General features: G+C 40.2%; 1 pseudogene; it reads left to right on the forward strand.

Moving 5' to 3' along the window:
• Positions 1-3,640: 3,640 nt before the first annotated feature.
• LOC139780045 (X-ray repair cross-complementing protein 6-like) lies at positions 3,641-5,440 on the forward strand (annotated as a pseudogene).
• The last annotated feature ends 7,806 nt before the right edge of the window (positions 5,441-13,246 follow it).

Genomic DNA, 13,246 nt, shown 5'->3' on the forward strand with positions numbered 1-13,246 from the left:
AAAAACTCGTTACGGCATCTGAAAGTACTACTCTTCGCCTTCAAAAGGCTTTTTGAATTTTTCAGATATCTTATTCTTCTCGGAGATATCGTCCGTTGAAATTTTTATTTGGCGTTTTCGTTACAACCTCCCTAACTTTGAAAAAAGTCTAAGATTTTCGAATTCGCCTTTTTTGGTCAATTAGGCAGACCACAGTTATGTATTCTTATGTTTTTGGAGTAGCTGAATTTGAAATTGCAGTCTGCTTACCCCATCGAGTCCCCCCCATAGCTATGACTCGATGGGGTAAGCAGACTGCAATTTCAAATTCAGCTACTCCAAAAACATAAGAATACATAACTGTGGTCTGCTTAATTGACCAAAAAAAAGGCGAATTCGAAAATCTTAGACTTTTTTCGAGGTTAGGGAGGTTGTAACGAAAACGCCAAACTAAAAATTTCACGGACGATATCTCCGAGAAGAAATAAGATATCTGAAAAATTCAAAAAGCATTTTGAAGGCGAAGAGTAGTACTTTCAGATGCCGTAACGAGTTTTGTGGAGAAAAATAATTCGCGGTTTAATATAACCCCGAATATAGCGAAAAACTGTGTTTTTTGCACTTTCAGGTTAGGATATCTCGAAAACCTGATGTGATGGAGCAATTCCGCTGGCGGATTCGGATTCAGCAGACCGAAAACCTTTGGGAAAGTATAGTCTGGTCTCAGGTTTGGAGTTTCGCAAAATTTTGTCGGCCTGTGAAATCATTGGTCTCTGTGCTTGGTACCCTAGAAAAACACGGTAGAATTAATTTTCAAAGACGAAAGATCAGTGGTTTCATATTCCTCCTTAGTGACTTCATTCGACGAGAGAGACCTTTCCTGTAATCTGTTAGAACGAGCAGGAGGAGATTGCTGCGTATAATGATTGACGGATCAGTACTATCATTCGATTTTTGTTTTTCGTTTTCTTCGACATTTTGAAAAAACGAATTAGTACGTTTGGTGTTTTGATGTGTCTGTCTTTTTTTCGCTTATTCCACTTCTCTGTCGGTTCTTCGAACTTGGTGCAGTGCTCTTTCGTTTTTTTCCTCGGACTTGGCGACTTGTTTTCGTGGTGTATGATCTTTCCAAACACTCGCCCATTCAATATAGATGCCATTTTTTGAATCAGTCTAGGCACCGGATATCGTTTACCTTTCAGCCAAAGACATTTTACAACTCTGTACCAACTTTCAACCGATGCGTTAGGGTCACGCTTCAAGTCAAACTCTGTCAAATGAGTCGCCGAAAAAAGTGGATAATAAGGTAGTATATAGTGCAGCAAGTAATCAATGAACTCCGGACAATAGTACTCGTTTGACTCCGTGCTCGTTTCTATATTTTTGGCCTTAACAGATTGATATGTGTCGCTAAAAAATTTAAAAAATGGCGATTTTCTAGTTGCTGCATGCTCAGTGTCATGGTTGGATGGCGAGAATTGTGTGCTCTCTGTTTTGATCTGTATTTCGTCAAAATCTTTGGTCTCGAGAATGAAATTGACGCTATCTACCAAGCCTGATAACGCTGTTTCGAAATCAAAAATTTGACGGTGGTGAGTAAATATTTCATCAGCCGCGTTTAAATTATTACCATGAATCAGTTTCGTCATTGCCATCCCCGCAAGACGATACTGCGATTCTGTTCGAAAGATTTTTAACCTTTCCTCTTAATGGTGTGAATCATATGGGAAGAACAGATCCGTGTAGAAATGTTCATAAGGCTCTAATAAGGGCCCAACTAGTTGGCCTGAATATAAATCAGGCCTTGTAGGGCAAAATGATAAGGCCCTTATATGGCATGTAACAAATTGTTTACAAGGCCCTTATAAGGAAAGTTTTTCGGGCTCTTATAAGGAAAGTTTTTCGGGCCCTTATAAGGAAAGTTTTTCGGGCCCTTATAAGGAAAGTTTTTTTTTTCAGGCCTTGATAAAAAGGCCTTATTTCGACCAGAATTACAATTCATGCTTTCTTAAGGCCTTTCAGAGAAAATTTTAATATACTGGTCAGCGACATCGGTCCAATGCTACGTGCCAGTATCGAGCCAGTATCGAGGAGCCGACACTGATTTACACGCTTTAGTGGCCGCGCATACACGTTAAAATAATTGCGTAAAATTATTATAAGGGCAGATTCAAAGGGGATTCTTCATCTGCATACCGATCTTCGGCATTAACCGTGCGGACATGATCTATCAGTCTTGCATTCAATAGACTGACGTATACATGTTGGAATGTGCAGAAGGGGACTTCGCGGCGTAGGCGTGGATTCTCCGCCTCCAGGTCTGAGTACACTCTTTCCAACAATAGTGGAAACGTAGACATGCCAATATTGTGGGAGTACACTCGTGTGACAGGCTGTGTACCTGTGTATGGACCTTCAGTCCACAGGGGCTCGTCTCGTAACGTTTCCGTTTTTGCCTTCACTAGACCGGCAGTTACCTCCGCTGGGTCCGTGATAGTCGGGGGTTTCGCTGTTGGTAGTTTTTGACGTTCCTTGTATGTCCTAGTCCTGGGAGTAGGTTTTCCTTTCCTTATTCTATTAGGATGGTCCTGTGGATACGTCTCAGCGGCAGCCTCTTCGGCCCATTCCCCTTTCTCACTTGCTTTCTTTTGGTTGTAGGCATTCATTCGACGCGCGTTTCGGTTCATTCTAGGTGCTCCTAGGGAAAGCTGGCAAGTATTCTCGCCCTTATTACCTTCTATTGCCTTTTAATAAATGTATTTATACATTTTCTTTATATACATTTTTAAGGTATTCGATTCTTATAATTATGTGTCAGGTTTGAAAATAAATACTTTGTCTCAAAATCTTTTTTCTAGATTTATATTTGCACATTACTATCAACTTATGACTATCCAAGTCTTATAATGCTCAAAAATATAAAAAAATTTGCAAATAATACTACATGTGCATTCTTTGTAATAGTGGTAAAGATAAAGATCATAAGTACATATTCTGTATGTTTTCTTTATGTTTTCTGTAACGATATTACAATTGTGTTTTTTGTAACGGTACTACAATTATTATAAACAACACGGAACATGAGCGACAATTTTCCTTCTAATAAGTAACACTTCCCAAGTGATACACACCGATTTTTTTCATTTTTTGAGGTGTGATTCAGGAACCAAAAAATGATAATTTATGCCAAAAAAATTAATTAATATTATTTAGATGACTTATACAAGGTGCTCTCTTTTAATGATGTTGGAAGGTATGACCAAAAGATGAAAAAAATCGGCATGTATCACTTGGGAAGTGCTACTTGTTAGGTTACTTGTTAGGTTGAAATTTTTGATTTATTGGATAGAACTCGAGTTCTGAAAGAAATTATAATGGTCGAAAACAATCAGATCACTGATTGAGAAGTTATTTGATCTCAAAGGTCTGCTGTGAGCGTTATTTGTGTAACTTTTGATGATGATTTTTTTTCAATATTAAGGTTTTGCAATTTTTTACTCATCAGGAACTGTAGAACTCTCCGAAAGGAATCAAATTCAGCTATTTAGAACTGTTCTGGCTTGAAATCATATTTTTACTATTTTTTGTTTTTTTGAAAAAATAATGAAACCGGGAATGAAACATGTTTCTTCTATCAGAAACTCTAGAGTTCCTTTTTTATAAACTATATAGGGAACTCGAACGATTTTTGCGTATGAAGTCAATAAGGAAGAATGAGATAATCTTTCTATCGACAAATATAAAGATAAAAACGTCGTAGATTTATGTAAATTCGTCAGAGATTTGCAGAGTTCTAGTCTTTGTGACATCGACGTTTCAATCCCTTCAGAGAAATGGCATTCGTACAAGATTACAATACGGATGGGGAAGACGATTTGCAAGCGAGTCAATGGTACGGAGTAAGAGAAGCCACATTGTTTCTCGTCGATGCTACACAGAAGATGTTTGAGATAGAACCAGAGACCAAGCTCAGTCATATCCAAAAGTTTTTCAAGTTGTACAAGCAAATTCTTCGGCAGAAGTTAGCATGGAGTATGCAGGATTGGATGGGTGTGGTATTATTTGGTACCAAAGGAAGCGACGCGAACTCAACATGGAAGAACATTCAGAGTTTACACGAACTCAGAGTTGTTACTCTGGACGATTTACAACTGGTAAGAAAACTAATTAAAAGCGGCATGAAGGGTTACCAGAGCATGAAATCCGAGGATGCGTACCCGCTTCACGACGCGTTGACATACGCCATGGATATTTTCTTAAAGATAAAGACAGTCCTTACCAAACGCAGGATAGTTCTGATTACTTGTCACACCCCTAAACTCGCGGACGACGAAAAACATCGCATCAGATCGAAGGCAGCATCCTTGAAAGACTTGGACATTAAATTGTACGTGATTGGTTTGGAAAACAATTGGGTGCACGATCAGTTCTATAAAGATTTATAGATGCTGTCAAGGAAGACGGACATAGATGTTTACAGAATGACATCACTGGTGGATCTGGTGCAGCAGATTAAAGAACCGTCCAAAAATATTGCGCGATCAAGCTTTCAGGTATGTGATGGCCTGGAGATTGATTTGGTCGTGCGTACTTTGGGCAGAAAACGTAGATGCTTGCAAACGAAATCGCTGAGCAAAGCGACTAATCAAGTTTTATTGAGATCGACGTATTTCAAGGGTGAAGAGGCTTATAAAAAGGACAGTGACAGTGACAGTGAGGAACCTGATTTACCTTTTGTGATACCAGAGGAAGTTAACTTGGAAACTAAGGAGTCAATCGGTGTTATGAAGCTGCGTTTCACGCAAAAGGAGCTGCACCGGATAAAACATACCTATACATCCACCAGCCATCAAAATAATCGGTGTAAGGTCTATACCCGACGATTTTTTTAGATATCACATTAAACGGAAGTACTTCGTCAGAGCAGATTACGGTAGCACTCGTAAAGACACAATCTATTGTTTTTCGGCGCTTTATTAAATAAATGTGCCACTCAAGGAAGAATGATAGTGTGCGCGTTCACGTTGCGGATGAATACTCAAAGTAATCTCTGCTACATGATTCCAAATGCTGAACTGGGCGGTTTTTATCTATCGAGAATTGCATTCTAAGGGGACATAGGAGACAAGAGCGAAGCATTGCTGCATTACGACGCCCAGAATTGTGTAACCGATAAGCAAGTTGCGCTGTGGAAAAAAGCAATTGATCGACTCGACGTGAACTACCATCCGTATATGTTCAAATTCTATAAATTGGAGTGTTAAATACAAATAGTGGAGAAGTTAGCTCTGGACAGAGAACCCGGTCCTCCGCCGATCGATATCATCGAGCAATCATTTTTGAAGACCTATAAGAAAACAGCTGATTTAGTGCTCGAGTTTAAGAACATGTATATAAGCAAATCCGACGGTCCGACAAAAGCAAAAAGGGCTAGAAAAAACAAGGAAACATAATTACTCAACAATTGGAAACATAATGAAATTGAAGAATAGTTACGCGGTAATTTGAGTTGTTGTGAGTAACTCGTTCTGTAATTATTGAAACTTCAGAACCCTGATCGATTATTGCCCTGACTCTCATAAGTCGTCCTGAAGGGGAAACTATGATAACTTGTGCAGTAGCTAACAAAATAGAAGATCCGAATGACATATTACTTAACGAATGTAGAACTTTAGCTTCGGATTTTTTAGGAGTATTTGATGGAGAGACTCTTTCTTACTAACAGAATTCTCCTTTTCTTTAGACGTAGATGCGTTCGATTGATGTATCGTAGTGTGGTGCTTACGTCCACACTTTTGACAACGTTTTGTGACTCTACAAGTTGAAACACGATGTGCTCCTAAGCAATTGTAACAGAGTTTATATCTTGATATAATAGCTAATTTTTGTTGTAACGTTTTTGGACTGTATTGAGGGCAAGATGAGATAAAGTGCTTTCCTTGGCATATAACACATGTAGGTTTATAAGTAGAAGAAGTATCATTTGATTTTCCTTGGTGATACACCTTAACTGTAGGTTGTTTTGCTTGTTGCAAAACTTTTCCGTATTGAGACTTCTCAAAAGATTGCAGAGATGACATTCTTGCGAATAGGAATTCGCTGAATTGCTTCCAAGAAGGGGGAGCTCTTGAAGAGTCTAATTGAGACTCCCATATTTTTATCGTTTCCGAGTCTAATTTTTGAGAACAGATAAATACCAAAAAATCATCCCATTGAGAAACAGGCCTTTCAAGAGTTTCAAAAGTACGATAAATTTGCATGATATTAGAGTATAACTGCTCTAGCTCCTTAGCAGACTCTTTTGTCATACGTTTGAAATTTAATAACGACTGAAATGTAGTATTTACGAGCAAACGAGTATTTTCATAAAAGGATATGAGAGAATCCCACGTCTTTTGTAAGTTATCTGCTGTCAAAGTGGTACGTTACACCAAGTGAAACGCAGAACCTGTAAGATTTGTTTTAAGGCTCCTGGATGGTTAGCCGAGAACTCTGCGTTGACGGTGGCGACACAGTTGTCAGCGGTAGCCGCGGTAGAAATAAGAACTTTGTCGCACGACTCTTACAGAGTATCGCATGATAAGTGGTGCGATTCCGAGCTGAGCACATCCCTCTCCACTTATGCACACAGACATGCTCTGTCTCCGTATGACGACTGACGACGCGCGCTCGGCTAACAATAAGTTCGGCGCGTCGTGCGAGCGAGAGAATATCCTTCCCTCCTTCTCGCTCTGACAGAGTATCGCATGATGAGTAAACACTGAATACTGAACACAGAATCTGATAAAATAGATTATTGACGAAACTAATGAGAGAGAATATTATCAAAAACATGAAACGTAATATTAAGTGATGTTATGTAAATGATCTTTTATTATTATGAATAACATTAAAAATTGTCAAATTAAAAATTTTCCTATACTCATTTCTCCGGCAAATCTGCATATAATAGTACATAATAGTATATGTATAATCATCACCTGTGATTATGTATAAAATTCGCAAGGACCTTTGTTTCTACTTGCAAATAACAATGGCAATACGGAAAAGTTGCGGACACTAAAGTATGTTTCACTAAATTACGTACTAAAATGTTTTATTTTATCGCTGACACAGGGGAGTTCAGGATGGTGATCTGATCGATTTTAATAGTACTCTTTATGTAGATAGGCCTCGATACAAACCGTCATTGACCGAAAAGAGAAAGCACACTTGTCAAACATTTTCCAAAAAAATCGAAGTTAAAGATTCCCAAGCACTTAGAAGTAATTCTTGTGATAAGTACGTTTGATCGAAGATCGCGTGGCTCGGCGACAGCGTATCTGACTCATATGTCCGAGTTCGCTAGTTCGAGTTTCGATGTGTCAACATTTTTTTTAGATCAAAATATCTCTCGAAAATTTAATTTGGCAGTTGGATTTTTGATATTTTTTATTTTATTTCACATAATGAGTAATAGCAAGTAGTTTATTAAAATGTTAAACACATATATCATCTTATATCAACTTTTAAAATAAACTTTATCACATTAACATGTTAACATTAATATAAATATATACTCATTCTTTTAACTCTTTTTCTATATCTTATAATCCTATATCTAATGACTTCCTATATCTAATGACTTTCTATATCTAATGACTTTCTATATCTTATAACTTTTAACCCTTTTCTATTTCTGAAAACTTTTGTATGTAATCTTTTATATAATTTTGTAATTATTTTTATATCTTATAACTTTTAACTGTTTTATAATCCTATGACTCAATGTTTTCACTAGCATCTTTTATTGAACTTTCAGTTCTTAAACAGATTTCATGCAACATAATGCCATAATATACTTTTTTAAATTCTTTTAACATTGTGGTAAGAAATATTTCATTTCGAATCACCCTTAGTGTTTAATGTACAAGCTCACGCATGAGCCTGGCCTCTAGATTTGGGGGAAGAAAACGGCACACACCTTATATCAAGGGAGATGGAGAGAGATTGTGTATTCTTAAGTTCCTTTCAAAGTAATTGAATGTATCTTAACCTTCCTTTACAGAGATCAAACGGTTCTATATATGCGTTATTTCAATTATTTACAAAACCGTAACCTTGTTTATAACTTTCACACAACTAGATAAATTATTGAGAACAGGAAGGAAAGATAATTATAAGTTAAATTATCACATATGTTGACAAAGTCAAAATAAAATTAAATAGTCAATGAATATCGCAATATAAGAGATAATCATATAACGAGTAATCCTTTTAATGAAGAAAGATAATTGTTTCTGAAGCAAGTTAGACATAAACAGTCTCTTATTGTAAAACGTTATTGATGAAATATATCTCACGACATATATATACATATATATATATCTGTCCTGAAGTTGTGAGAGTGTTCAAATTATTATTCAGGAAGTAGTTAGTAAATTAAAAGGATCATTCGTTGAGAATAATACCAAACACAAATGAGCAAAATATCATGAACACATATTGAGATAACAAACTGAGATGAATTAATACGTCAAGTCAAAATGATTAAAGCAGATCAATTTCTTTAAATAGTATTGTAACTAATTCATACGTTTAATGTAATTATAGAACACTTCAAAAGCACATTGTGATGTTTAAGCAAATGATAATAAAAAGATATCTTAAACATATATTTGCTATAAATTGATGAACACAAATTCGTGTAATATGTGACGTATTATTTCATGTAGAATAAAATAACGAAATGGGATCGCAGTAATATTCCAAATAATAGAACTCTTATGCAACGAATAGCTCAGACGTAATACAATTTACGAAATCGAATAATAAATGAAGCGGTAATCAAATTCCTTTTGAACGCAATAACAATATACGAAGAGTAAATTCTAACTTTGTATGAGCATAGAGTCCAATGTTACACGAATACTTAAATCATCTTAACAAATCAGTCTTTTGCTCGCAAAGAATATAAAGATCATAATCTCTCGCTAAGAATGTAAAGATTATGAGATCACGCAAAGAATTTACATGCAGATTAACGAATCGTTTGAATAGCTATTCTCGGTTGCAACCGTATTATGAATTTATTAAAAAGAGTGTACTGAGCTCAGTTTTCTATCATTGTAACGCGGGCCCGTGATGCTTGCAATCCTTTAGATTTAAGACATCTCTTTCTCAATGTCTCGTGGTTTCTGAAACCAAGATCGTGATTTAAGGAACTGCCAGTCCGTTATATCAGTCTAATCATGGATTAGCTCTGTCCATCGGATCTGTGGTTTATATAGAAATCAACGAGTTACCTCATTTGTTGCTGAAGTTTCCATAATATGCAAGAGATCCTTTAAAAAGGATCTCTCAGAGCAGCACAAATATGCTAGCTCTCAAACAGGCTGTAATGGCCGCTCATCTTGGCTTTTCCTTTTCACGAAGCCACAATGGCGGGGTCTTCCTTCTTATGGTACCACGATACAATCATGGCGTGATCGTACGCTGAGCCGGTATAGTCCCGTGGCGGGAGCTCGATCCAATCTCTCGTCTGTACAATACTCCCGTGATATCGTCTCAACGGATTCAGTCTGGATACTCGCTTCTACCGAATCGTTATTCTGGAAGATTCTACCCGATCGTCTCAGGCATGAGAACGTTGTTACCTCGACCAAATCCCGAAAACGAATGCCCGCTCGGCGAGCCGCAAGCCCGGGCACGCTCGTCCCGCGCATGAGCTGTATCACGTTTCGTCTGCGTGATCTGTTGCCGGGGCGCAATTCCGTCGACGCTGTGCGCGCGGAGTAACACACGGTTCTCGCTTAACGCGTGGATCGATATTTCCACGACACAAATCCTGCCATCCGCGGTAATCTTACCGACTGACAATGAATACGATCATAATCACCGCAGATGGTAACTAACACACAATCTCTCTCTCTCTGTCTATCTTATTTAACTTTAAACACTTAGAATAAATAAATTTTTATCAAAAGTAGAATATATCACAAACGAAGTTGACTTTAAATTGAGCACTGCCATTCCTAATTGCACCTGTCAATAATATCGATGTTTTCTTTCAAATAAATTTTTTTTTAGAGGGGAAAAGTTTAATTAAAGATAAAGAAAATATTTATTTGAAAGAAAAACATCGATATTATGGACAGGTGCAATTAGGAATGGCAGTGCTCAATTTAAAGTCAACTTTGTTTGTGATATATTCTACTTTGGATAAAAATTTATTTATTCTAAGGGTGAATCGAAATGAAATATTTCTTACCACAATGTTAAAAGAATAAAAAAAAGTATACTATGGCATTATGTTGCATGAAATCTGTTTAAGAACTGAAAGTTCAATACAAGATGCTAGTGAAAACATCGAGTCATAGGATTATAAAAGAGTTGAAAGTTATAAGATACAGAAATGATTACAAAATTATATAAAAGATTACATACAAAAGTTTTCAGAAATAGAAAAGGGTTAAAAGTTATAAGATATAGAAAGTCATTAGATATAGGAAGTCATTAGATAGATATAGGATTATAAGATATAGAAAAAGAGTTAAAAGAATGAGTATATATTTATATTAATGTTAACATGTTAACGTGATAAAGTTTATTTTAAAAGTTGATATAAGATGATATATGTGTTTAACATTTTAATAAACTACTTGCTATTACTCATGTGAAATAAAATAAAAAATATCAAAAATCCAACTGCCAAATTAAATTTTCGAGAGATGAAATCGAACATTTAAATTACGATCAACCTTACTTTTACAACCGCGAACTGAAAACTTAATTCTGCTCGTAGATTTACAACGCGGAGAAAATTCCATATTAATAAAAATACAAAGCCAGTAACGCAAAGCCAGTACGACCGCACGTCAAACCTGTACAATGCCACGAGATCTGTAAGAGTCCAGTGCTTTCACTTTCGACCACCAGATGTCATGGCGACGAATGTCAGATCCCAATATCCGCGAGGCTCTCAGCGAGTCCGGCAATCTCGACAATCCGTTCGTCTGTGCGGCGTCACAGCGCAATATTTCTCCGGAACGTACCACCCGAGGTATGCATCTGCTCGCGACACGCAATACTATGAACGCGAATACGCAATACCATTAATCCGAATACGCAACGATTCTCACAATCACGACAATATGCATTAACTCGAATATGCGACGATTCTCACAACCACGACAATATGCATTAAACGCGAATGCACAACTCTATTCACGACCGCGACACGTGCACAACGTCCACGACGCGCGCCACCCGCGGCACGTCGTTATCCACAAACACGCAACAATACAAACCAACGCGACTTGACTGTCGGTCGCGTCAGAGTTTCCGAGGAGGGCCTTCCAATAAACTTTCCGGGTATGACCTCGGCCAGCCCCGCGCCCGGAATCTCAACCAAATGCGACGACAACCTAACCGGCATCCGCGATAACGGGAGCCGGTAACCACATGCAGAGGTTAATCTGTTCGATCTACACGGTAATCTAATCGATACTTGCATTCAATCGTACGGGGCCGTGGCCGAGATCGAGCCCTTAATACCGCGGCAGTACCGGAGTGGAGATCTTACAAAGGAGGGGGTCCAAAAATGGCCGTTTGCTGCTCGCTGCTGCTCGGCAGCGTCGGGGCACTCTCCCGGTGGTGATTCCTCGGCTGCGGCTCGTTCGACAGTGAAGAGTGGTCGGTCCGGCGGAACCACGCTGGGCCCCCGCGCACGCGCCCCAAGCTCGCGGTTTTTCGCCCCGCCGATTGGTCGTGCGTGCCGCCCTGCTCGCGGCGCCGCTCACAATGTCCGCCGTTTTCCGCGGTCCTTTTAATTGGCTGTCATGTATGCGGGCCCATTGTAGCTTTTAGCCAGGCTGGCCAGGCCATGGCTGTGCCGCTCGGCCCCTCGGTACCGTCGGAGGAGATGTCCGGGTCGTCCACCCGCGCTGCAGTCGCGGTGGTGCACCCTTGGTTGTGCTGCGGCGAGGCCAGGATTGTGCCGTGCGAGACATTCCATGCGCTTCCTCGGCGGCGGGCCCTGGTGGCCAACCACTCCGCCTAGCGTTCCTCAAGTGCCTGTCCTTCCCTCGTTGCGACACCAGTCGTTACATATCTCCATCGTCGTCGATCCCACGCTCCGGCATCACCTGTCGTCCCTACGAAATCTAACTTAAGAAATAATTAACGCAAGTGACCCTCCCCTACTCAAGTCGGGGCGCCATCCCCGACCTTCCCCTCGGCCGAGCTACCGTCTGGGCGGTGGACACGACAATGTCACGTCACAACTCCCCCTTCCCAGACGAGCGCCGAGGGGATTCCGGCCCCGACAACCGCGACCACCACTCTGGCACCGGTCATGCCGTCATGCCATCATCGACGAAATCAGTTTTACCCTTAGCCAACTCGGAAAGCTCTCGCAAACTGTCCCCGCTCGTCTCATTCCGTGATTAGTCCGGATCCCCGATACCGACATTAAACCGAGTCTACGACCGCCACTCGAAAGATCACCCCTCCGCGACGCTCCCGCCCGCGAGCCGAAATAGCTTGAGAACACTGACGCAACTTAGTTCTCCTTCGCAAGAGGGCAGGAAGACAAAGACACCACAACAAACGTCCTGTACATCACCCTTTATGTACTACTGGGGTTAGATGGGGTACCGGTAGTTCACCGGTAACTTGGAAAACTAACGGGGACACCAAGAAAAGGAGAAGAAGAAAATGAAAAAAAATATATAGGAGAATCCTCTATGGCCGCGCGGCGGCTACTCTCTGGCGGTTCGACCTCGGCTGTGGCTCCTCTGGCGGTCCCTTGGGCTCCGCGGGGCGGTGTATGGCTGGGCTCGAATATACGCGAAATTTTGCGACCCGTTTTCTTAAGCGAGGTCGCCCCATTTTATCGCAGTTCCAACACTGCATACTCGCGTCTCTTACGTTAATTCCCACCGCGGTATCCGTAACCGCTGGGTTCGCGGGAGCGGTGGCCGTGGTCGCGCTCGCGGTAGGTTTCGCGGGTTTCCTTCTATTCCCGGCCTTACGGCCCACAACCTCCCCGGCGGCGACCGTAGTTGGGTTCTTCGGCTTTCCCTTTGGCGCGTGGTATGCCAAGTCGGGAAAAATCAACTGTTCCAGCGGCAACGGAGGTCGGTAATACTTATCCGCGAGTAAGCTACGTTCCACCCGCGTAGCAAGGTCCTCCAACGCGTGGAAGTCGTGGAATTCCTGCCGACGTATCGCGATTTGCAAGCGCGGTAGCATATTTCGATGGGCAAACGTCAATTGCTCTGATAAA

Source organism: Temnothorax nylanderi, unplaced genomic scaffold (assembly GCF_030848795.1).
Source record: "Temnothorax nylanderi isolate EJ_2023f unplaced genomic scaffold, tnyl_v1.0 TNYL_tig0259_pilon, whole genome shotgun sequence".
NCBI classification, from domain to species: Eukaryota; Metazoa; Arthropoda; class Insecta; order Hymenoptera; family Formicidae; genus Temnothorax; species Temnothorax nylanderi.